The 27,348-nt window shown below is 39.7% G+C and overlaps 1 long non-coding RNA gene across 1 annotated transcript in view; it reads right to left on the bottom strand.

Moving 5' to 3' along the window:
• Positions 1 to 4,268: 4,268 nt before the first annotated feature.
• Positions 4,269 to 27,348, bottom strand: part of LOC139437727 (uncharacterized) — a 46,058-nt gene continuing 22,978 nt past the window's right edge. The window contains exons 2-3 of the long non-coding RNA XR_011647600.1: positions 10,121 to 10,302; positions 4,269 to 4,439 (exon numbers count right to left, since the gene is read on the bottom strand). This is a non-coding gene — a long non-coding RNA (uncharacterized lncRNA). The remainder of the gene's footprint in view (positions 4,440 to 10,120; positions 10,303 to 27,348) is intronic.

Here is a 27,348-nt window from a genome sequence, read left to right as displayed (position 1 = left end):
ACATCACTAATTCTCTGCTCTGCCTCTTCTAGTCTGCTGATATTTGCTGCAAGTGTATTTTTGATTTCTTGAATTGTGGTGTTCATTTCCATCATATCTGTTATTTTTTTGCGCATGTCTGCAATTTCCCCTCCGAGTGTTGTCTTCACGCTGTTAACCTCTTTCATTACTTCATCAAATTTGTCGGTGATAAATGTTCTGAGATCGTTCATTGCTTGTGCGAAGTCCTGCCCCCCTTCCTGATTTTCAGTTTGTTGATTGGATTCAGCCATGTTTTCCTGATTACTGGTTTGGTTTGTAGATTTTTGTTGCTGTCTTGTCAACATTTTTTCTTGACGGGTTTAATCAGTTCCTTAGCTTCTTTGTCTAGTCTTGGAGATTAATTAGCTGTTGTTTTTGCGTAAGTGTTATATCTTCTCTTTGTCACTTTGTTCTTCTTATTCCAATTTCTTATTGCTAGTTAAGCTCACTTTAAAGGAAAGTATTAGTGCTGGGGAAAGTCAATTGTGTAAGGAAGGAAAAAGTGTGAAGTAGTATTGGTGATATATGTTTACAAAGCAACAATATGAGTTCTGGGAGGATGGAGGTTAGATCATGTAAATTGTGTAGAGTTATAGTAGTAGGAAAGTACCTATAATGAGGTAGACGACTGAATATGGGAGGAATGTGGTACGTACTAAGAGGCTATTGTTTTCATGAGAGAGGGAAAGAGAAAAGAAAGGTAATAGTTTCAGGGACGAATACCAGATGGAAAACTAAACAAAGGTATTAGAAATTAAGAGTTAGACACTTTGTGGATCAAAGAAAGGGAGATGGAATATAGGAGAGATAGCAGATGGTGGAGGATATCAAGTTGTAGGGGAAAGGGGATAGTGTAGATAGGCTAAATCTATTCACAGAGCAATGCGGCAGTGGAGGGTGAGGAAACCCAGCAAATGTGAGGTATTTCCTGTAGGACCTATTGTATTGTTAAGGTAAAATAGTATAAGAAGAATATTGGGGACAAGAAAGAGAGGATTAAAAAAAAAAAAAAACAACAAGAACAACAACAACAACAAAAAATAAAAAATAAAAAAAAAACAAAGAACAGAAACCCCACCGCCAGGCTCGGCTGGGCTCAGCTGGGCTCCGGTCCCCCGCCCGCCACCCGCCGCGGCTCGGCTGGGCTCGGCTGGGCTCGGCCGGGCTCGGCTTTCCCGCCCACCGCCCGGCGCGGCGCAGCGCGGCTCGGCTCTCCCGCTTGCGGCGCGGCGCAGCGCGGCTCGGCTCTCCCGCTCGCGGCGCGGCTCTCCCGCTCGCCGCCCGGCATGGCACGGCTGGGCTCGGCCGAGCTCAGCCGGGCTCCGCCCCCCCGCCCGCCGCGGCTCAGCCAGGCTCGGCTGGAATTGGCTACCCTGGCCGCCGCCCGCCGGGGCTCCGCGCGGTGCTAGCTGCCTCGGCTCCGCCTACCCAAGGAGGGAATCCTCCACACGTAGCTGGGATCTCCGTGTATATTTCACAGATGGATCCTCTCTGTTACCTTCCCTCCAAATCGATGTCCAGACACCTCCGGACCAGGAAAAATCCCGAAACAGCCAGTCCCAAAGAGTCTCCGACGCCTCCCAACCGATTCCCCCCAGGAGCTAGTAACCGGGAAGTTCACTCAGCCGCCATCTTGCCTCCCCCTCCTGAAAAGTCCCAATTTATATCTTATAGACCAGTCCTTTCCGTTACCTTCCCACCAAATCGATGTCCAGACACTTCCTGCCCTGAAAAAATCCTGAAAAAGCCTGGTCCCGGAGAACCTCCAGTGGTGCCCAGCTGCCTCTTCCCAGGAGAGATGGCAAGGCAAGCTCACTCAGCCACCATCTTGCCGGAAGTCTCATATTCTCTTAAGTATGGGTCTTCATACTCCTTTTCTCCACTGCACCTGTCCTTCTCTAGTTTCTTTCTCCATCTGATTATTATTGCCCCTTATTTAAACTCTTATTTTGGAAGGGAACAACTGCCATCTTGTCTAGGTGCTACCTTTAAATGTGTATATATTTTCAGAATCAATTATCTTTAAAGGTGTTTTCAATTACATGTCTTCAAATACATTTTTTTTCTGAACTTAAGCTTATATTTGAGTATTTTACTCTTACAATTAAATTTTAATTTCTCATTGTATTTTAGTGCTGCCTTTCCAATGACTCTTATCATTCATATGAGGCATTTGAATTTCAGTTTTTTTATTTAGTCTTTTAATTTGGTTTTAGTGGTGGCAGTTATTTTTAGATTTTTTTAAAACTTTTATTTCTAGTGCTATAGATTCCCAATCATATAGGTTCAGAGTCATTTTAATAGGACCTACAATTTTTCCAACAATTGGTTTTCCTATTATCAGGCATATAAAAGATCTGCCAAAATAACTTATGTATATCACATGGTCCAAAAACTCATCAGTAACTTTTGCGCATACTGTATTTAAACTCTTTATTTTAGAAATAACGTCTAGCAAGAAAGAACAGATGTAATTTTGTTTACTGATATTTTAAATTTTTCCATCTACACATAAAAATCCTGCCAGCCACAAGACACCTTGATTCTCTTACTGAGCATCTTGAAAACATGTACATTACTAGGAATTGTGTGGATTCAAACCATGAAAATGTTGGTCTCCTACTAATGGGATAACATTCCGGGATTTCAGAATTGCACATCCAGGCTTCCTGTGCCCTGGGGACATTCTGCTGCTACGTGGACTGTCATTTGTGGAAGTCACTAAACCCTATTCAGAGCTGTAACATCTACTGTGGAATCTCTCTTTTTTCTTTCTTTCTTTCTTTTTTAGTTAGGCCAGGAAAAAGATTTTATTTAGAAATGGGAAAAAAAAGAGAACTTGCTGAGAACTGGAGAGGATGGAAATAAGCACCAATACTGGTGTCAGCTCCTCTAGGCAGAGAAAATGAGTTCTGGCTTGTGGGTCACCTTCAAAGCTATTAATTTTTCCTCCCCTTACTAATGCTAGTGGGAGGGGCCCAAGCTGCTATTGGTTATCCCACCAATAATGGGGGCCAAAGCTGAGTACTCTTTGGAATATGCAGTGCCTCCCCTTAGCCCAGGGTAGAGTCCCAACTGGAACCTGAAAGTCAAGGTCAAGGACTCAGTAGGGTCTCATGGCCACATAGTCTGTTGGCCATGTTGTGGCTCATCTCTTCACTTCCCTGTACTCAACTGTCTCAACTCCCCCTCAGAGAGTTCATGCCATTATTCTTAATGGGGTGCTGAAGGGCCAAGGTCATTCTTCTGTAGTTGCTTCCTGCTGGTTAGGGCAGTAGTCCCTGCCTGACAGGGCATGAACCTCTCTCACTATTCTATTGTGTTTGAGGAAAAACGGGTCCACATCCTAGTTGGAACTGGATGAAATCCCCACATGATTAATAAGGCATTGATTCATAAGAAATAAACTTAATCGAATTTTGAAAATCCATGGTCCCAAAAAAGAGATAAAGAAGATGGTGGCAAAAAGACCCAAAAAAGGGTGCAGTCATGACATACTAGACCACAAGAGTGAGAAAGGACAGGTACCTTCAGAGGCTGCTTCCTCCCAAAGTTGATGGAAACAGCATTCTTCCTTGAATTCTTTTATGCTGAGAGAGACTGTAGTAGACCTGCTAGGTTTTGGTATGAACTTCAATCCCAATTCCTACAGCAGTGGTTATGCTTAGGACAGCTAGGAGAGGTGTGAAGAAGGACTGCCCTAGACAGAAACTCACAGAGACAGTATAGGCAGCAAGACAAGCACATGGCAAAGAAAATAAAGATGGTACTTAAGAGAGCCATTCCTTTATCTTACAGCTACATTCCTTACCTACTTATAAAATGAATTAAGTTTAAGATTTTTAACATGCTCAAAAGCCTTCTGCATATGATCTAGAATTGAAGAGATATCATATTCATCAGTATGTAGGTAAGTACTTAATACTTATCAATGCATGAATCAATGTACAGATTCCTCTTTGAGCTGTAGTTGATATATCTAAGCTCCAGGTTTGCAATACCATACATGTTATCTCCCCATGGGAGCAGGCCATAATGCCAATTGTGTTTAAGTTCTACTCACAGTACTCTGATCATTGTTGCTCCACATGGTAAGTCCTTCACACAGCCAGCATGCTGCAGTACAGTTGATCCTAGAGAGAGACTAGGAAGGGAAGGCTCCAATGTTTCACATGCCTGGTGCACAGTGCCCTTTGACACTATGAAACAGAGCCACTATGGAGGCAATGTCCATTGTCCATCTGGCCATTATCAATCCATTGCTGACTGCTGCAGGAGCCTGAAGCTGCAATGTACTCTTCATCCACTTCAGGAGCATAACCAGAGATCTGACAGATACCTTTATTTTGTAGAGGTCCGTGGTCAACTTGGCCAACAACTCAAATGGACAGGCAACATGCAGGGTATTTCAGCCAGATCTGGATGCACAATAGAGGTTAAAAGAGATAGACTTCTATATTGTTAATCTTTATATACTTTCTAAATACTTCCAATGTAATATGTAACATATTAAATGATATTACTTTTGCCAAGTTATGTAAATGAACAGGTATTTTACTTTAGCAGTATAGGAGAAACTACTTTCTCCAGTATTTTATGAAAACTAAGGGTTCCCAAAGCAATCAAGATTATCTTTCCATACCACCACTTTAACATGCAGATTGAGGTGGCCTCTGATAGGTTTCCCTGCTATGAAGTTACCCTTCATTACTACTATCAATGTACATTTTCTAATTAATAATGGTTTCCTGGAATTAGTCACTTAAATACTTCAGTTTAGAAGATGCTTTTCCAAACTCCATAAATTTACCATAACCACATGGACTGGATACTTCACATTAAAATAAGCTTATTAAATTACAATTAGGGAGGCATATGTAGCTCAAGTGACCAGGCTCCCATCTACCATATAGGAGGCCCCAGCTTCAATTCCCAGGGCCTCCTGGTAAAGACAAACTGGCCTGAGCACTGTAGAGCTGAAAGTCCATTGACATGGAGAGCTGACAGCCCATGCTGCACACAGCTGGTGCAGCAAGGTGACACAACAAAGTGAGACACAGAGGAGAGACACTGAGAGATGCAGCAGACTGGAGAGATGAGGCGGCTTGTGAAAGTGAATGCCTCTCTCCCACATCAGAGGTTCTGGGATCAGTTCCTGGAGCCTCTTAATGAAAAGACACAGGAAGCACATGTGAGAGCAAAAACAAAAAGGTGGGGGAATAAATAAATCTTTTTTTAAAAATTACAATTAGCAGCCAATGAAGCTTGCTTTATTCATTGAAAAGAGGGCAAATCTACATTTCCTCTGTTTAACTTAATTCCATTAAACATGAATTTAGAATTTCATTGTCTTAAAGACCTAATAAATATAATATTTATTTAACTGGCATTCTATAAATGTAGGGAGATTACATCTAAGTTAAATAAAATTGAAATCATTATAGTTTGTTCCAGGACTGTTCTTTTTCCTTCTTTTACAAAAGTTTTAAAAACTTCTCTTGTTTAATAAAATTCTAAAACTGAATAATCTTAAAAGCATACTGAATGCTAGGTTCTGGAATATATTACAATTGTTTAATTTGTTTCAATCATAATTTAGAAAAGATCTTCCATAGCTTTCAAGGACTTTTCATTTGCTTCCTGAAATTCATTAATAGGATTATTAACCACCCTTATTTTAAGGCTATCAAAAGGTTTAAATTGGGGAACCACAGGACAAACTGATTTTTAATTCCACAGCCTAGATGACTATTTTAATCTGCCACACCTAGCCCCTCACTCAGAGCTCTGGCAAAGAGAAGGCCCAAGGCACTGGGAAGGTTAAAGGGCTCAGGAAAACCTTTCTCTTTCCCAATTCCCAAATGCCCCACTCCCTTCCCTTCCCACACTTGCCCACATTAACAACATCTCTCATTAGTGTGGTACATTTGTTACAATTGATGACCACATATTGGAGCACTGCCACTAAGTGGGGATTATAGTTTACATTATAGTTTAAATTCTCTCCCATACAATTTTATAAATTATGACAAGACATATAAAGGCCTGTACCTGACACTGCAACATCACTGAGCACAATTCCAGTGTCCTGAAAACGCCCTTTATTACACCCATTTTTCCCTCTCCCTCCCCTCAGAACCTCTGGTGGCCACTGCTTCCTCATCAATGATAAAAGTTCTCCCATTACTAGAATCACAATAAGTCTGTAACAGAATTACAGTAAGCCTACTGTAGTCCATCATTCATTCCCCAATTGCAAGGATTCTGGAATGGTGATGCCCAGTCTGTCTCTAACTGAGAGGAGGCTTAGATCCCAAGGGGCAGGCAGATGGGACTATCTTCTTGTAGTTGCAGACTTTGCCTGTTCTTTGGAATGGTTGTTCATTCTCATCTCCTTGTCAGATGTCCTTGGTGAGTCCAATGAACAGGAGAGTAGGTGTTGCAAATCTCTTTGAGTTTCAGAGCCCAACTGGCACATAGAAAGCCCAAAACTATAAGTCTCTTGAACATAAACCTATCAATTCTATTACTAACTATAGGTTCAAATACAATTGGCAGAAGAGCCATGTGTTTGGAAAGCACAACTGAGTCCAACTCTGTCACACTGGGGAGCATAAATTCCAAAGTAGGACCCAATGGTGGGGTGCCAAACTCCTCAGATGTCAACCCAGCCTATAGTGTCTGGATGTCTCCAGAGCTCTCAGGAACCCAGCTATTTGAGGCAAATATTTACTGTGGCAGTCAATCAGATCCCTAGAACATAAATGTAACCTCTAGAATGATCTCCCCACTCACTTTGAAGTCTCTTAACCATATAAACTCATTTTCTTTACTCTTTCCCCCTTTTGGTCAATGTCTTTTTCCAGGTGCACTGCTACTTGGTGCTTAGTAGTAATCCCTTGGTGTAAAAGAGCCTCATCCCTGGGCATTATGTCCCATGCCAGGGGGAAGATAGTGCATTTATATATTGAGTTTGGCTTAGAGAGATGCCACACTTGAGCAACGAGGAGGCTCTCAGGAGGTAACTTTTAGGCAGCCTATAACACTAAGCTCGGTTTCAATTTCAGAAGTAAAGGTTCATAAGTACAGTCATCAATATCAAGGGTCCATCAATGGCCCATCCTCTTTTACTAGTCACTGCCCCTATACTCAGGGGATTCTTGCTGTCCCATTAGGGAATGTGGCAGAACTGGACATTTAATGTTCTCTTGGTTATTGTGTGATTCTTCACCCACTGTGACAATGCCCCATGAACATCTGACCTCATGCCTCACATACATGCCCCAGGTGAACCTCTTCCCATGAATCCCCCATCATCGACACCCCACACCAATGATCCTCCCCTGCCACAGTTGGAACCTTTCTTAGATCCAACATTTCTTCAAAAAATGAAGCCAATGAAATAACCAAACACAATTAATAAGAAAATGAAATGATAGTTTAAAAAATAACAAAAATAAAAAATTTTTAAAAATCGAAAAAAAATTTAAAAACCTTTTCATTATGCCTTCCATCACTATAAGATCTGTTGTCTTGTATGTACTGTGTTATTCCCTTGTGTCTTATTTTCTTCATTGTATCTTCAGAGAGTCTTTAGGTTCTAGAAAAGCCATGTGGAGAATATAGGGTATTCCCATATACCCAATATCCTCCCCCTTTACCTGTTTCCCCTATCAATAACATTTTACATGTGGATGGTACATTTGTTACAACTGAGGTACAAATATTGAAGCATTGCTGCTAACCATGGTCAAAGATTTACATTATGGCTTATAATTTGGACCCTACAGTTTTATAAATTTTGATGACATTTAACAAGGCCTGTATCCATCACTGTAAGACCATGTGGAACAATTCCATCACCCCAAAAATGCCCTATGTTCTACCTATATTATTTCTCTCTCACCTCCCCTTGGGACCTGGGCAAGCATCATGCTTCACTCCTTAAAGAATGAGATTCATAGTTACTTAAAACAACACTGAGGGCTCCATACACTGGCCTGTCCTCCCATTTAAGGCACTGCCTATGATCTCAAGAGACTCCTGCCACTCTGAGAACACAGCAGGACTGACTCCCCAGGAGACCACAACTTCCCTCTCATTATGTGGGTCTCCACCCTCTGATAACACATACTATGATGGGATGAACACTCACACACGCCCTAGAAGCCTGCCTCAGGTGGGCCCTGTCCTGCATGCTCTGTACATCCAACAACCTAAACCAATAACTCTCCCTTCCATATTTGCCAAAATAATATTCTCAATGTTGTCATTTCAACCTCATACCCACAAATCCCATGTTCACCTGCTCCCTCCCCCAACTCTCCCCCCAGTTCCATGTACAGTCCAACCCACCCTCTCCTCTCCAACCCCTCACAAACCAGCACCACCCAACCCAACAGCATCACTGCACCACTGTCACACCCATTCACTACACAACTAATCCCCAGAGCTCATCTGTTCCCTCCCCCAACCCTCACCCCAGTTCCATGCACTGTGAAACCCACCTCCACCCTACCCCCTCACAGGCCAGCACCACCCATCCCAATAGCCTCACTGCACCACCGTCATGCCCATCCATTGCACAGCTACACCCTTCCACCTTATCATCAGTTTTGCCCATAAGGGCACCGGCTCACAACCCTCTATACCATTTCTGACAAACACTTAAATTTAAGCAAGGATTAAAATTAAGTGGTCATTTATTGGCAAAGCAGCTGCATTTCATGGATAGGGCACTGACCTTGGAGTTTCCACTCCCAGATGTGAATCCAGCTCTGAGTCATATTAAGTTGTGAGATCTCGGGCAAGACATTGGACCTTTAAACTTCCTGAGCATCTAAACTACACACTTTACATACATTAAGTCATTCATAGACAAATGTCATGGTTGATTTACTATCCTCCTCAGGTGGGAAAACTGAGGTACAGAATTCTATGTGCAAGAATGACAAAAAACAGAAGTGAACTTCATCAGAAGTCAAAAGTTTTGTCAGTCAAAGGATGTTATCAAGAAAGTGAAAAGAACCTACAGAAATAGATGCAAATCTTATTTCCAGTATGGGTTTAAATAGCCAGTATGTATAAAAGAAAACCTACAACTCAACAACAAAAAGAAAAACAACCCAATTAAAAATGGGCAAAGGACTTGAACAGATAATTCTCCAGAGGATATATCAAATACCAATAAGTACATGAAAAGATATTCAAAGTCATTATTCATTAGGGAAATTCCTATAGAACATATGGTATTGGCAGGGTCAGCATTTGTGACTCCACGGAGGTTGAAATTATCTGGAAGATGTCAAGAAGACACTGCCAATTTTGGAAATTTTGGTGAGATACAGAACAAATGGGAGGCACCATGGGAATCTATCATTGAATTTTAGAACTATTTGTAGGCTGATTATTACAAGTTACTTTAGGTTGCCATTAACTACAATTCTTTTCTTCTATTGTCTTTGCTATTCTTCTTACAGTAAGAAGGATGGCCCAGCAGCAGCTCATACTGTACTTGTTAATCCACAAACTCCACTCTACCCTCCTGCCTAAGGCCAGAATACTCCTTGAGTAATTCATGTTAAACACCAATGTGCTCACAGATACTCTGTGACCTCTGACCTCCCCAAGGAATAAATGATAGTGGAGCTTCCCAAAGACCAAGAAGATGAGGTGGCCCATCTAATGCTGAGGTGAAGTCACTATTCTTTGTCTAAGATATAAATATTACCTTTTTTGTTTCTTTTTCTTTCCACTGACTTCAGATAAGGAAATCTAATTATGTATAATATATTTGATATACACAATTTCCAAGTAGAGAAAAGTGTCAAGTGGGGTCCTCTTCAAACTGACCCCTTCTTTAAAAGGGCATCCACCAAAGGCAGCAGATTATAAACTCCATGGTAGGCATCTTTACCTCAGCAACTTTTTTCCTCCACTGATTAAGAATTTTGTAATCACAAAGCAAAATGGGCTTGAGAGATTTATGTTCAAGCAAAGCTTGTGCTCTGCCACAGATGTCCCTCCACTTGCTTATGGGGCCTTTGACTTGACCACCATTTCCCATCTGCTCTTCTAAAGCACCAAGGGAACAAAGTACCTGAGCAAACACTACACAGCATGATCCAATATGGAGTTTTCATTTCTGTAATTGGGAATGATGCTGAGCGGAAGCAAAAACAGCACATATTCTGGAAGCATTCACTCTTGAGGAAATATCTGCATAAGAAAATCAGAGCATTCTTCCTGGCTTTGTCCGAAGAGTCATTCTGTTTCCATATCCTGGAAGAAATGAGGATTGGGGTATGATTAAAGAGAGTTTCCAGGTAAAGAACTAGTTCTTATAAGCATCAGTGTTCCCATCAGGTGGCATGGACTCTGTGTGCAGGGACTGGGGACTGTCTATGTGCAAGTCTCAGTGGTATGCTTATGAATGTGGGGGCAGGGTAGGGGGTGTGAGTGTGGGTCCTGGAGAGGGGCAGTGGGATGCACATCCTTGAACACACTTCTAGCCTCCACTCTGCCCCCAGAACCCAAATCCAAGGATTAGGAATAAAACCTGAACTTGCTCTCATTTGAGAGGGATTGCTGTCCAGCTGCCCCTCAATACTTCCCAAGGCCTGGCAGGCTTTCTGGAGGACTTGTGTGAAGGGGCTACTGCCTGGCTTGTTCCACACACTGGCTCTCACACTCCTGCTGACCTGGTCTTCTGGAATGAACAAGTTCCACCACAGAGTCTCTGGACCACAAGGCCCAGAGCTCCCTGCTCCTCTCAGAACACACAGCTCCAGTGAGATGGGCCAGCCCTGTCCCCCAAACTCTACCACCCCCCTCCCTGTGAACTTTCCTCAGGCCATACGGTTTTCCTGCACTGGGTCACTCAGACATGCATAAATGTTTTCTTCCCTCCCTCCCCCAGCTGTCAACACTGTTCCAGAACAAGTCTGGTTCCAGAAATTATTCTGTACTGGTTCAAGAAAAGAGATTTGGGAAGAAAAAAGAGATAAAGAGAAAGAAGAGGAAATGTGGAGTGGGTTAGAAGAAGGGGAAGGGAAACAAGTGCATATGGAATCCACTGCTTTTCTAGCTTTCTTTTTGGCATTTCAGGAAATTCAGCAAAATGGAGGGGAACACTAGGTAACTGCAATTAACATTTTATATGAACATACAAGTGGAGCTACGAACTAGCTGGTAAAAATAGGCACAGGAGGTAAAGGATGTCCTAACAACTTCTACCCAGGAGACAGACATACTTTCCATAAAAGTGCCCAAGTTGTTTAGCCATCCATCCAATGGCTCCTTAATTTGGGCAAGAAGGCAAGTAGGGTCACTGTGTACAACTTCCTCTTCCATTAATCTCTGTGCCTTTCCAGATTCTGGAACTTTTGTTTGTGTTCCAGATCCTAGTATCAACAGCTACGAAGACCACGCATGAGGAGATGGTGTTTGCAGACTGAAAGAAGGCATAATTCCCTGAAATGGAGACACCTCAGTACTCAACCCCTTATACCCATTCTTTAATCAGCTGATTTAGTGAAAGTCTGGTTTTTAGTTTGACAGATATAAAGTGAGATTTAGAAAGAGACTTTACTTTTAATGTTAGGTATTATTATATTAAACAATATTTATCTCCTACAAGTTTGCTTAATATTTATCAAGCACCCTAAAGAGCGTTAGAACTTCCTGAATTATCCTATGTCTGTCTCCCTAGTAGCTTTCACCAAAGACACTCCCTCTCTCTTACAACCCTATTTAGTCATAGTGGAACAAGTGTAAATGTAATACTTAGCATCTGTCCTCAGGCCAATGTCTGTCTTAACACTACCTTTACTGAACTCTGTACACTCAGCTGGAAGGGAATGTGGGAACAATATCAGCCAGGGTCTAATTGTATAACATGGACTTCTTGTCTTTTATACTTGCAAATCAATTTTATTGGGTATAAAATTAATGGCTCCATTTTCTTCTGACAATGTATTGTCTTCAAAAACCTTGATGAGTATCTAATTTTCTATCTATTGTGCTAAATGCACAAATGATTTTTTCTTTTTCTGTAAAGCCCATCAATTCTATTAGACTATATATTGTCAAACTCATTCTCATGCAGCGCTCAAAGCATTCCTTCTATTTATAGACAAAAATGATACCTTTAAATTTATTTCAGGTCTCTGCTTTGGTTTTGTCTTTTCATGCACTCCAGTTATTCACGTATTGGCTCTTCTGTACCTATCATTAACTTTTGACACTTTTTCTCAAATCTTTAAAAAAAATTTTATTTTCTCTTGAATAATTTTTTCTCTCATCAACTTCTATTTCTTATAAGGCATTATCATTCATTGTATTTCTTCTAGCTTGCATTACATTTTGAAGTGATTTTTTCCTTTTTTTCTCCATATTCTTTTCACATTTGTCCCTTCATTTTTTATTATCTGATGTCTCTTCATATCTTGCTTCATTTTCTTAATGCCTAACACCTTGTTTTTTGAAAAACTACACCATAAAGGGCACCGAAATGAAGATTTTTCATTTCACTGTATGCTGTTACTCTGCATTTATTCTTTTTTTGCCCTTTATTACCTTTGTATGTCAATTGACATATTTTTTCTATTGGTCATTTTATATGATTTTTTCCCTTGAATTTGTAGGCAGTATTATGATTCTGAACAGTTTTTCAAACCTCACAGAGCTGTCTCTCCTGTAGTTTCTGTGAAATGCTCAAAGACATGGCAGCTTAATTCTGGGTATTTCCTGGTTCCATATTTCTCTCACTCTTAAATATAGGCTTTTGTTCTCACTGTCTCTATTGTACCAGTCCTTTTCATTCTGCATCTGATTATTGTCTTTTAACCCAATATTAAGTTCTTTTTCTAAAATGGAACAACTGCCATCATCTTGCCAAAATCTAGTCATAACCCTTAAATGTGCATATATTTTCAGGATCATTTAGTTTTAAAGGTGTTTTCAGTTATATGTCTTAAAATGTAATTCATTTCTGAATTAATTTTGTTTAAAAGTATTATATCTAATAATTAACTTTTAGTTTCTCTTCTTTTATTTTTTTTTAAATTTATTTCTCTCCCCTTCACTGTCTCCCCCAGTTGTCTTTTTGTGTCCACTCACTGTGTGTTCTGTGTTTGCTTGTATTCTTGTCAGTGGCACCTGGAATCTGTGTCTCTTTTTGTTGTATCATCTTGCTATGTCAGCTCTCCGTGTGTGTGGCAACATTCCTGGGCAGGATGCACTTTTTTCATGCTGGGCAGCTCTCCTTTCAGGATGTGCTCCTTGCCCATGGGGCTCCCCTATGCAGCAGACACCCCTGCATGGCACAGCACTCCTTGTGTGCATCAGCACTGTGTGCAGGCCAGCTCATCACACAGGTCAGGAGGCCCTGGATTTGAACGTTGGACCTCCCATATGGTAGGCAGATGCCCTAACCATTGGGCCAAATCTGCTTCCCTTTAGTTTATTACTCTTGAAACTGAAAGTAAGTTCAAATCAATTCAAAGAGGATTATTATCAATTTGTGACATTAAATATAAACTCCAACATAACTCTACAAATAAAACATCTAAAAAATATACAGAAAAAGAAATAAGAATGGGAAAAAAACTGTTTCACTACAAAAGATCAATTATATACAAAAGAAGGCAGGAATGGCAGAAATAAGGGGGAAAAAGTACAAGATGTATAAGAAATGACTTTAAAATGCCTAAATAAATCCTGCTTTTCAAAGTACTTGCTTCAAAATAAATAGATTTTAAGGTGTACATTAGAGACTTAAATCTTTGGACTGTCCATGTCCCAGCTGGGCTTTGAATCTCAACAGTTCATTGGACTCACCCAGTACACCTAACTAGGAAATGATGGCAAAATAATGATGGGTTGATGGCACAACAACCATCCCAAGAAACATAAAGAGTCTACAACTGTAAGCAAGATATTCTCATGCTTCTTGCTCTATGGGAGCAAAGCCCCTCTCAATTAGATGTGGAATGGGCATCACCATCCCAGAATCCTCAGCACTGGGTGAATGAATTATAGACTAAAGTAGACTTACTGGTATCTACTATAGACTTATTGTGATTCTAGCAATGGAAGATTTATATCATTGATGTGAAGGCAGTTGCCATTAGAGGTTCTGAGGGAAAGGAGAGGGAAAAACAGATGTAATTTGGGGGCATTCTTGGGACTTGGGAATTGCCCTGAATGACATTACAATGACAGATACAGGCCATTATGTATCTTCCCATAACTATAAAATTGTGTGGGAGAGAATATAAATTACAATGTAAACTATAATCCATGATTAGAGGCAATGGTCCAAAATGTGTTCATCAATTGTAACAAATGGACCACACTGATGAAGGATGTTAATGTTGGAAAATTTAGGAGGTATAGGGAATGGGGCATACACAAATCCCCTATGTTTTTTATACATCATTTATGTAATCTAAGTATCTTTTTAAAAATAAAAAATAAAGAAATAGATTAAATTCACCAATCAAAATACACATATTGGCAGAATGTATTTTAAAAATACTTCAGAGAAGTGGACTTGGCTCAATGGATAGAGAATCTGCCTGCCACATGGGAGGTCCATGGTTCAAACCCAGGACCTCCTTGACCCATGTGGAACTGGCCCACGTGCAGTGCTGATGCACACAAGGAGTGCCGTGCTACACGGGGGTGTCCCCTGTGTAGGGGAGCCCCATGTGCAAGAAGTGCACCCTGTAAGGAGAGCCACCCAGCACGAAAGAAAGTCCAGCCTGCCCAGGAGTGGCACTGCACACACCAAGAGCTGATGCATCAAGATGATGCAGCAACAACAAAAGAGACACAGATTCCCAGTATCACTGACAAGAATAGAAGCAGACACAGGAGAACACACAGTGAATGAACATAGAGAGTAGACAACTAGGGGGTGGGGAGAGAGAAATAAGTAAAAATATATATTAAAAAAAATACTTCAAACACCTATGTTATTTTAAAGACACTCATTTTAGATCCAAAGAAACAAATAGTTTGAAAGTTTTGAGAAGAAAAAAATATTACATATTAAGAGTAACTAGAAGAGAGCAGGGGTGGCTAAACTACTATTGAATAAAATAGTCTTGTAGTCCAAAATTACAACAAAAGAAAATGGAGGATACTATATATTAAGAAAACGGTCAATCCACCAGAAGGTATAGCAACAAGCAACACATATGCAGAGAGCCACAAAATACATGAAACTACATTGGCAAAACTAAAAGAAGAAATAGTTATACAATAATAGTTGGAGACTTCAAAACACCAGTTTCAAGAATCAATCAGGGAAGCGGATGTGCCTTAACTGATAGAGCATCTGCCTACCATATAGGAGTTCCAGGGTTCCATAACCAGGGCCTCCAGGCCCATGTTGTGAGCTGGCCCATGCACAGTGCTGCCATGGGCAAGGAGTGACATGCCACACAGGGGTGTCCCTCGTGTAGCAGTGCCCCATGCACAAGGAGTGCACCCCTCAAGGAGAGCCACCCCACATGTAAAACACAGCCCACCCAGGAGTGCTACTACACACAAGGGAGACCTGATGCAGCAAGATGATGCAACCAAAAGAGACATGGATTCCTGGTGCCACCTTAGAAGAATACAAGTAGACACAAAAAGAACACATAACTAATGGACACAGAGAACAGACAATGGAGGGGAATGGGAGAGAAATAAATCTTTAAAAAAAAAGAATGAGTCAATCATCAGGACAGTTTCAGAATGGAAACTGAGGATGTGAACAATACTATAAACAAACTGCACCTAACATATACAGATTACACATTCTTCTAAAGTGTCCATGGATCATTTTCCAGGCTAGACCATCTATCTGTTAGGGCACAAGACAATAAAAATTAAAAGATAGAAATCACACAAAATCCTTTCCTACCCCAACGGATTTATATAAAAATAACAGAAACTGGAATTGTACAATTAAGTCAAAACTATATGACCCATTTTAAAATAGCCAATGGGATAATTTTCTGAAATCCACCTACAAAGAAAACCAGAAAATTCAGAGAAAAAATTTTTTTAAAATGTCCAAAAAACTATGGGCAGGAGCAAGGCACTACTCATTGTGAAACTTATAACTATAAATTCTTACATTAAGGAAGAATGATATTTAATCAATTACCAAACTTCATATCTTGAGGAAAGAAGAGAAAACTAAACCTAACATTAGTAGGAAGAAGGAAATAACAAAGATTAGAAAGGAGACAAGGGAGATAAAGCACAGAAAAACAACTGAGATCAATGAAACCAAAATTTTGTTCTTTAAAAAGATTAATAAAATTGACAAGCCTTTATCCAGACAAACAAAGAGAAATGAGAGAAGATGCAAATAACTATTTAAGGAATGAAAGTGGGAACATTAACACTCATCTGGCAGAAATAAAAGGGTTATAAGAGAATACTATGAACATGCATATGTCAATAAACTAGATAATTCAGAAGACATGAACAAATTCCTAAAACATAAAAATAACCTGCTCTGACTCAAGAAGATATAAAAGATCTTAACAGGCCTATAAAAGCAAAGAGATTGAATAAATAATCAAAAACCTCCCATCGAGGAAAGGTCAAAGTCCAGATGGCTTCAGGGAGAATTGTACCAAACGTTCAAACAAGAATTAACACCAATCCTTCCCAAACTCTTCCAAAAAACTGAAGAGGTAGGAATTCTTCCCAACTCATTCCATAAGGCTACTATTTTCTGATACCCAAACCAGATAGACACATCAAAAGAAAACAAAGAACAACTTCCATATGAATGTAGAAGCAAAAACTCCCAACAAAACACTGGCAAATCAAATCAAACTACATATATTATAAGGATTATACTCCATGGCCAAGGGTGACTTATCCCCAGAATGCAGTAGTGGGCCAACCTAAGAAAATCACTCACTATAGTAACACCACATTAAAACAATGGAGGGAACAATCTATGATCACTTCAATAGCACAGAGAAGTCTTCTGATGAAATCTACCATGAGTTCATAATAAAATTGCTCAGAAAAATAGGAATGGAAGGTAAACAACCACAACAAGTAAATACAAAAAACTCACAGCTAACATCATAGTCAGTGTGAGAAACAATGAAAGCTTGCAATGAAAGAATGAAGCCTGAGGTCAGGAACAAGACAAGGATGTCCACAGTTACCACTTCTATTCAAAATTAAACTGGAAGTTCTAGCGAGGGTTATTAGGCAAAAAAAGAGAAAGGCATTCAAATCAGAAATCAAAAACTACCACTATTCTCAGATGATACGATCGTTCATATTGAAAATCCCAAAAAATCCACAAGAAATCTACTAGAGGAAATAAATTCAGAAAAGTTGCAGGGTATAAGATAAACACTAAAAAAATCAGTTTTCTATACCAGGAAAGAACACTCTGAAATGGGCATTAAACATCAATTCCAGTAGCTGCAACACCTACTCTGCAGTTCACTGGTGTGACCCAGGATAACTAACAAGGAGGTGGGGATGGGCAACCACCATACCAAGGAACTGAGTCTACAATGGCAAGCAAGAGAGTCCCATCCATCAGCCATATGGGATTGAATCCTCCTCTCAATTAGAGGTGGAGTAGGTATCCCCATCCCAGAATCCTCAGGATTGGGGAATAAAATATGGATGAGAGTGGACTTACTAATATTCTACTATAGACTTACTGGTGTTCCAGTAATGGAAGAAATTATATCATTGATGTGGAGACAGTGGCTGCTGGAAGTGCTGAAGGCAGAGAAAGGGTAAAAGAGGTATAATATGGGGGCATTTTTGGAACATGGAATTGTCTCTACTGACACTGCAAAAACAGATACAGGCCACTATATATCCTAACGAATTGAATGAGAGCGAGTAGAAAGAATGTAAACTATAATCCATGCTTCATGGCAATGCTCCAAATATGTTCATCAATTGCAATGAATGTACCATATTAATGAAAGTTGTTAATGTGGGGAAGGGTGGGAGTTGTGTGGAATGGAGCATTTGGAAATCCCTTATATTTTTTGTGTAACATTTTCTGTAACCTAAGTACATTTGAAAAAATAAAAAATATCTTTTAAAACATTCTATTCACTATAGCCTCTAAAAGAATAAAATACCTGATAATGAATTTAAATAGACGAATGATCTATACACTGAAAAATACATAGCACTTAATTAAATGTGACCTAAATTATGACCTAATTAATTTTAATTAATTAATTAAAGATGATCTAAATAAATGGCAAGATACTGTGTCCTTGTTTCTGCTTTAATATTGTTACAATATCAGTACTATCTGAAGTGATCTACAAATTAAATGCAATACCCAAAATGGGGGGAAGGCAGTACATTTACATGCTGAGTTTGGCTTCGAGACTGGCCACATTTGAGCAACATGGAGGCTCTCAGGAAGTAACTCTTAGGCACCCTGCAGCTCGAGGCCTTGTTCTTATTTCAGGTGCACAGGCTCACAAGCATAGTCATTTGTATCAAGGGCTCATCGTTGGACCTTCCTTCTTTTTTGGTCTTTGCTGTTGCACTTGGGGGATTGTTGCTGTTCCTTTAGGGACTGTGATAGAGCTCCCCTGACTAGGAACTCAGTATTCCCTCAGTTGTTGTTTTTAATTGTAACCACTATGAAAATATCCAAACATTCTTATGTACCCTGGATAAATGCCCTGGAGAACTCCCTGCCAACCATGTGTCCCTGGTCAATACCATCCCACCCCAGTATTCGTCCCCTGCCATTGTTAACCTCTCTGTGATCCAAAGCTTCTTCAAAAATGAAGACCAATATATTGCCAGGTTCCATTAATAGTAAAATGGAATATAGCAATGAGTTTAAAGGTTAGATATAGAATACATATTAATTTAGAAAAATTAAGGTAAAAATAAATTGGGGTATCTAAAATTTAAAAATGCAAAAGCTTTATTTTTGATGTTTTGCCTTCCATCATTGCAGTAAGTGTTGCCCTGTATGCAAACCGGCAAGATAACTTCTTCCACCAAGGGATTACTACCAAGGACCAGCTGATGAGGTAACTAGAAAATGACCTTAAATAAAAGGGTCAACTCGGACCAGCAGAATATCTCAGTCTACATATAATATCAGGGGTTAAAAATGCTTTTTGACCTGAATAAAAGGGGGAAATGGAAAGGACACATAAGTTTATATGGCTATGAGTCTCCAAAAAGAGCCGGGAGGTCATCAGAGGGGTAGCCCTTATGCACACCTCAGCAGAGTCCCAGAGACAGATAAAGTAGATGCAACCCCAGGTATTGGTTCTTCTGAGGGCTACAGGGACCAACACGTTCTATGGTCACAGCAGATGGAGTTCAGTGCCATGTCAGTTGGCCCTACTTTGGAGTTTGTGTTTCTGTGTGATGGAGCTGGACTCAGATCTGATCTTTGTCCACAAGCCTCTCCTGTTACTTTTACCAGAACTGTAGTTGGTGCTGGGGTTTAGTGTATACCCAGGGGACCTGAATCTCTGGACTGTCCATGGGATAGCCAGGCCCTGAGCCTCAACAGACTTGCAACTCCTACACTCTGATTTATTGGACTTACCCCACTCAGCTAACATGGAGGTGAAGAAGGTCAACCACCACACAAGGGAGCCAAGAGTGCCTACAACTGAAAGCAGAATTGCATCCAGCATCCATGTGGAATCTAAGCCCCCTCTTCGTATAGATGTGGAGTGGACACAACCATTCCAAGGTAAACAGGATGGAGGAATAGAGTATGGATTAGAGTGGACTTACTGATATTCTATTCATGAACTATTGTGATTAGTAATTGAAAAAAATGTGGCATTGGTGTGGAGAAAGTGGCCATGGTGGCTGCTGGGGGTAGGGAGTGGGAGGAAGAGATGTGATGTGGGGGCATTTTCAGGGGTTGGAGTTGTCCTGGGTGGTGCTGCAGGGACAGTTACCAGACAATGTATGTCCTCCCATGGCCCACTGGGTGGATTGTGGGGGCATGTGGGCTATGATGTGGACCACTGACCATGAGGTGCAGCGGTGTTCAGAGATGTATTCACCAAGTGCAATGAATGTCTCATGATGATGGAGGAGGTTGTTGTTATGGGGGGGAGAAGTGGGGTAAGGGGGTTGGAGGGTATATGAGGACCTCATATTTTTTTATGTAACATTAAAAATAAAGACAAAAAAATGAAGAAAAAATAAATAAATGCAATACCTAACAAAATCTCCACAATCTTTTTTTAGGAATGGAAAAAGTTGATCCTCAAATTCATATGGAATAGCAAGGCACCAACTCGCCAAAACAATCTTTCAGAAGTATCTAACTATATAATAAGCATATGCAACCAAGATATCATCGCAAACTATACAACATAACATCAAAAGAACTAGAAAAATCTCATCTATTCTCCAGGGGGAAAAACAATCAGCCAATAGCCTATCCAGGTAACTGCAGGAACCTTTAGCTGACATGGACTGGATAATTGGAAGTATACCAGGACAACTGTGGTCATCTTGGACCTGCAATGCATAGATTGCTGCCCACGCCTGCAGCTACATCCCTGCCCAGGCAGGGGTGAAAGAGGCATGAAGCTTCATCAGTCTCTCTGGGCAGCTACAGTCTAGGCCTGCATGACTTGAAATACTCCACACAGTTGTGATTCTGTCCCTACCCCTGCCAAAGGAGAAAGTTGAGAGAAGCTTCATAGGTCCCTGGGTAATGAGGGCAGCTTAAGCATCCACAGCTTAGAGCACCAACTGCATCCTTGACTCCTACTGCACAACCAGCAAAGGAGATAGGGCAGGAAGCCATAACCTAAAGAGAAAAACTACACCCAGAATAAATACTCTACTACTCCAGATGCCAAGACAACAACAAAAAATTATAATCCACACCATGGAACAGGAAGATATGGTCCAGTTAAAGGAACAAGATAATGTTCCAAATAGCAAAAAGAGTTGAGACAACTAATCATAGAAGTTCAAACAAATCTCCTTAATAAATTCAATGAGATGGTTAAAGAGATTAAGGATATTAAGAAGACATTGGAGGAGCACAAAGAAGAATTTGAAAGCATACATAGCAAATTAGATCTCAGAGTGAAAGGTGCAATAAATGAAATTCAAAAACACTGGAATCATAAAAAGCAGATTTGAGGAGGCAGAAGAAAGGATTGGTAAGCTGGAAGAAATGGCCTCTGAAAGTGAACATACAAAAGAACAGATGAGGAATGGAAAAAATTGAACAAGGAATCAGGGAACTAAATGACAGCAAAAGATGTGCAAACATACATGTCATGGGTAACCCAAAGGAGAAAAGAAGGGAAAAGGGGCAGAAGGAATATTTGAAGAAATAATGGTAGAAAATTTCCCAACCCTATTGAAGGACATATATATCCATGTCCAAGAAGCACAATGTACTCCCATCCAAAAAAACTGAATCAACCAACTCTGAGACACATACTAACCAGAATATCTGATGCCAAAGACAAAGAGAATTCTGGGACCAACAAGAGAAAAGCAATACAGAACATAAAGGATACCCAATAAGATTAAGTGCTGATTTCTCTTCAGAAACCAGGGAGGCAATAAAACAGTGGCCTGATATATTTAAGATACAACAGAAAAACTTCCAGCCAAGGATCTTATATCCAGCAAGACTGTCTTTCAAAACTGAGGGTGAGATTAGAATATTCACAGATAAACAGAAACTGAGACAATTTCTAAAAAGGAGACAAGATTTTCAAGAAATACTAAAGGATATGCTAGACCCTGACAAGAAAAGACAGGAGAGAGAGGCCTGGAAGGGAGTCTAGAAATGAAGATTATATCAATAAAAGTAACTAAAAGAGGAAAAGAATGGTGAAAATAAAATATGACAAATAAAACTCAAAAAGTCAAGAAAAATCTTAACCAATGATATAAGGCACTTGTATTCATAAAACTGCAACTCAATGTTAAAAAAAAATTTTAAGTTGTAAATAACTGGAAGAATATTCCGTGCTCATGCATTGGAAGGCTAAATATCATTAAGAAGTCAATTCTACTCAAACTGATACACAGATTCAATGTAAGCCTGATGAAAATTCTACCAGAATTTTTTAAATTGAAAACACAATTATCAAATTTATTTGGAAGGGTAAGGAATCCTGAATAGCCAGAAACATCTTAAAAAGGAAAAGCAAACTCTCACCTCCAGACTTTAAATCATACTTCCTTGTTATAGTGGTTTAAAAAAAGCATGGTACTGCCATAAAGACAGACACATAGACCAATGGAATCAATTTGATGGTTCAGAAACAGACCCTCACATGTATGGTCAAGCCATTTTTTACTAGCCCGTCAACCCCACACAGCTTGGGTAAAAAAAATAGTCCATTCAACAAAAGGTGCTGAAAGAACTCAATATCCATAGCCAAAAGAAGGAAAGAGGACCCCTATCTCACACCTTATCCCAAATTAACTCAAAATGTACCAAAAACCTAAAAATAAAAGCAAGAATCATAAAACTTCTAGAAGAAATTGTAGGAAAGTATCTTCAAGACTTGGTGGTACATGGTGGATTCTTAAAGGAGATAAGAGGAGGACTGAGATGGACTACTGATGGTTAATGTACATGGAAATTTTAATTAGCTTTGCCAGGAAAGTGTGGAAATGTATAGAGTGGATGGTAACACATAGTGAGTAAAAGCTAGTTTATAAATGGGGATGTGGCTGAAAATGGTAGTCTAGATATGAAATGCCAATTGACAGAATGCTAAAGAATAATCTAGGAACTGAATAGTATGGTAAACCAAGAAGTAGATGAGAACTGTTTGATGGTACAGATGCAAGATGGTACAGGTACAAACTGTGTTAGCAAAGCAAATGTACATCACTACTGCAAGGTGGTGGGAATGTGGAGAAGCATGGGGAAAATACAACTGGAGTGACCTATGGACTCTGGTTAGCAGTAATAATATATTACTGCATCTATGCCAAAGATGTACTGTGTTGATAATGGGGCAGTATGGAAAATGTGTACCAAATGTACACTATGGTCATGGTAACAATCAGATGATATTATCTTGTCTGTAACAAATGTTCAGATAGAGGGGTGTTGTTTGGAAATTCTGTACATGTGCAAGATTGTGTTATAAGTTTACAACTTCTGCCATAAAAATATACTTCAAAAATAATAATAGGGTGGGTTGAGGGAAAAATACACAAAATGTAAGATAAGGACAATAAGATTTTGACAATAATCTTTCATAATTTGTAAGAAACATCTCATGAAAATGCAAGGTGTTGGTGGAGGGGTGATGTATGGGACCCCTAAATGATGTTACATATGTTTGCTTTCTAACTTCACAATTGTTACCATACTTATTATTTATGAATGATCATTTATAAATGATATAAAGATAATAGGGTGGGTTGGGGGAAAATACTTTGGTTAGCAGTAATATTGTGACAATGCTCTTTAATCATTAGTTAAAAATGTTTAACAATTCAAGGCATTGGTGATAGGGTGAGGTATGAGAGTCCTGTATGATGTTATATATATTTATTTTGTAAATTCACAACTATTATTATACACTTAATGTCTATGTATGCTTATGTATGAGTGGTATACTTTAATAAATTTTTTTTTTTTTAATTTTAAAGCATGGGACACAGAGCCCATCACTCTCCTTTCTGGGGAACAGGGCTGGAAGGAGACTATTTGGGGAGTCAGGCAAGCTAAAATTAGATTTCAATTATAAAACAATGTCTAAAAATTAGGTATGTTTTTTTAATCACCATTTTACAGATGAGGGATAGGTACAAAGATCTCAAAGTACTTTCCCTGAAGTGACCCACCAAGTACATGTCAGGATCTAAATACAGGGAAGTCTGACTTAAGGTAAACCATGTGGAAATGACTTCACAAGAGTCACAATTCCATCCAAGTTGGGCCACCCTCAAAGCCCATGGTGAGCCTCAACTACATCCAAGGGCTGCAAATATGATGGTCTGAAACCACCTCCCCAGCCAGAAGAGTCATCATAGAGATGGTGGAAAGGGCCATCGCCTCCACTCTTTACACTCTATTAAATAAAGTGAGTGCATGGTGACTGTTTATGTGACTCTGTGCTAGGCACAGGGCAGGGAGAGATGAACGTAAACCTTAAGGGAGTGATTTACAATCCAGTGAGCAAGAGATGAATCAGCAAATACAAGCTGAACAAGAGGGGTCAGTGGTAGGATAACAGAGCAGGTAAGAAAGATGCTGCGAGTGGATGAAGTTCAACCTGCTGTCCACATAGGATGTCCCAGGTTTGGTTCCTGGTGCCTCCTAAAAACAAAAAAAAACAAATGAATAAGCCTACTCAAGGGAGCCTATGTGGCTCAGTGGTTCAGTGCCAGCTTCCCACATACAAGGTCCCAGGTTCAATGCCCAGTCCTGGTATCTCAAAAAAAAAAAAGTTACCTAAGTCAGAGAAGACAAGACTGGAGCTGCAGATCAAAGGAGGAGGAGGAAGCAGCCAAGTGGCGAGGGGCTATTTCCACATCAAGGAAATAGCCAGTGACAAGTGGAGAAGGAAGACAGAGCTTGATCACTGCATTACCTCCAAAGGAGGGGGGCATGGCAATAAACCCATTAAAAATGTGCAAAGTATTTAAATAGACATTTCCACAAAGAAGATATACCAATGGTAAATAAGCATATGAAAAGATGTTCAAGTCCATTAGCCATTAGGGAAAGGCACATCAAAGTATGATGAGCTATCCTTCACACCCATTCAAAAGGCTATTATTTTTAAAATTGGAAAATAGCAAAGTGCTGGTAAGGATGCATAGAAATAGGAAACCTTGTACACCGTTGGTAGGAATATAAATTAATGCATTGGCTGTGGAAAACAGCTTGGCAGTGACTCAAAAAGTTAAACTAAAATTACCATATGAACTGGCAATCCCACTTCTGGATGTATATCCAAAAGAACTGAAAGCAAGGATTCAGACAGGTATTTGTATGCCAATGTTCAGAGCACAATAAAGAAAAGGTAGGGAAACAGACTTGGCCCAGTGGTTAGGGCATCCCTCTACCACATAGGAGGTCCACGGTTCAAACCCCAGGCCTCCTAGACCCGTGTGGAGCTGGTTCATGCGCAGTGCTGATGTGTGCAAGGAATCCCGTGCCACACAGGGGTGTCCCCCACATAGGGGAGCCCCACAAGCAAGGAGTGCACCCCATAAGAAGAGCTGCCCAGCGTGAAAGTGCAGCCTGCCCAGGAATGGTGCCACACACAGGGAGAGCTGACACAAGATGATGCAGCAAAAAGAGACACAGATTCCCGTGCCGCTGACAACAGAAGTGGACAAAGAAACAAGATGCAGCAAATAGACACAGAACAGACAATTGGGGTGGGGGTGGGGGAATAAATAAATAAGTCTTAAAAAAAAAAAAGGTAGAAGCCAAATAACTACCAGGAGATGAATGGATAAACAAAATGTGGTGAATACATATGATTGAACATTATTCAGCTCTAAGAAAGAATGAAGTCCTGATGCATGCGTCAACATGGATGAACCATCAGGAAATTACATTTGGTAAAATAAGCCAGACACAAAAGGACAAATATTGTATGATCTCACTGATATGAAATAAGTATAAGGAGCAAACTCACAGATTTAGAATCTAGAATGTAAGTTACCAAGGGATAGAATAGGGTAGAGAATGGAAAGCTGATATTTAAATTGTACAGAATTTCTATTTAGGTTGATTGTAAATGTTTGAGAAGGATAGTGGTGATGGCAGGACCTTACTGTGAATTATATGTTTGTGACTGTGGTTAAGAGACTTTGTTTAAGGTCATGTACGTTATTAGAAGGAAAGCTAGAAGTCTAAAGATGGGATTGTTTAACTAAGTGAACCTGTTATGGATGATGGACTGAGGTTAACAAATATAAGATTGCTCTTTCATGAATTATAACAAATGGATGACACTATTACACATTGTTAATGATAGGAAGGTAGATGGAAAAAATACACCTAATGTAAACTAAGGATTATAGTTATCAGTAATATCTTATATTCTTTCATCAATCCTCACAAAGCTGACACACTAATGCAAAGAGTAAACAGTAGAAGGATACATAGGAACATTGTATTTTTTACATGAATTTTCTGTAAACATACAACTTCCATCATTTAAAAAAATTGTAATTTAAGAAAGCATTATGCTAAGTGAAAGAAACTAGATGCAAAGTACCACATATTCCATGATTTTCATTAATATAAAATGTAAATTTATAAATAAATTTATATGTAGGGCTGGGGAATGATAGAGGGATTGAGAGGTGCCTTCTAAGGAGTATAGGGCTTTCCCTCTAGGAGAGATGAAAATGTCCTAAACCTGATTGCAGTGAGGAATGCACAAATCTGTAATTTTACTAAAGTACACTTAGGATAGATTATATGGTATGTAACTATATCTCAATAAAACTGCTTTTAAAACTTGGGGCACACATTGTGGAGGTTCTTTTAGTCCACTATAATACCCTTGCATTTTACTGTAAGCTGGGAAGGCGTGGGGGTTTCAGTAAAGAAAAACAAGGACCAAGGCTTGCCTTAGATTTTAACAGGATCACTCTGGCTGCTAGGTAAGAATGGACCACAGTGGCAAGTAGGTCAAAAGGCAGACCAGTTAGGGAGCTATCACAGTAGTCCAGGCAAGTGATATGGTGGATTAGACAGAGCAGTAGCAGTTAGGGAAACCAGGTGGTTGGGTTCTACATGTATTTGAAGTAGCTGTTGCTGGATTACTGTGGGGTAAGAAAGTGACACAGTCCCAACTCTAAAAGACAGAAGAATGAACAAATAGGAGGAATGCAACTATGGATTAAGTAGACTATTATTATTCTCATAATGGAAGAACTTGTAACATTGATATAAAAACAGTGGACACAAGAAGTTCTGAGGGAAGGGAGAGGGAAGAATAGGTGTAACATGGGGCATTTTTCAAACACCGGAATAATTTTGCATGATACTGCAATAACAGATACAAGTCATTACACATTTTCTCAAAACTTATAAAAATGTGCTGTGCAAAGTGTGAAACATAATGCAAACTACAGACCATGCTTAACAGCAATGCTTCAATATGTGTTCATCCCTGAAACAAATGGACCACATTAATGAAGGATAATGTTCATGGGGAAAAGGGTGTTAGGGGGAAAGAGTAGGGTATATGGGAACCCCCTATATTTTTTAAGGACCATCTATGGCAACTAAAGCTCCTTTAAAAATAATGAAAACAAAATGTTTTTTTAAATTGTGACATTGAAGCAGAAGTATAATGG

Source organism: Dasypus novemcinctus, chromosome 27 (genome assembly GCF_030445035.2).
Source record: "Dasypus novemcinctus isolate mDasNov1 chromosome 27, mDasNov1.1.hap2, whole genome shotgun sequence".
Lineage (NCBI taxonomy): Eukaryota > Metazoa > Chordata > Mammalia > Cingulata > Dasypodidae > Dasypus > Dasypus novemcinctus.
The sequence above is the reverse complement of the archived record's forward strand: the minus strand, read 5'-3'. Positions and strand labels throughout refer to the sequence as shown.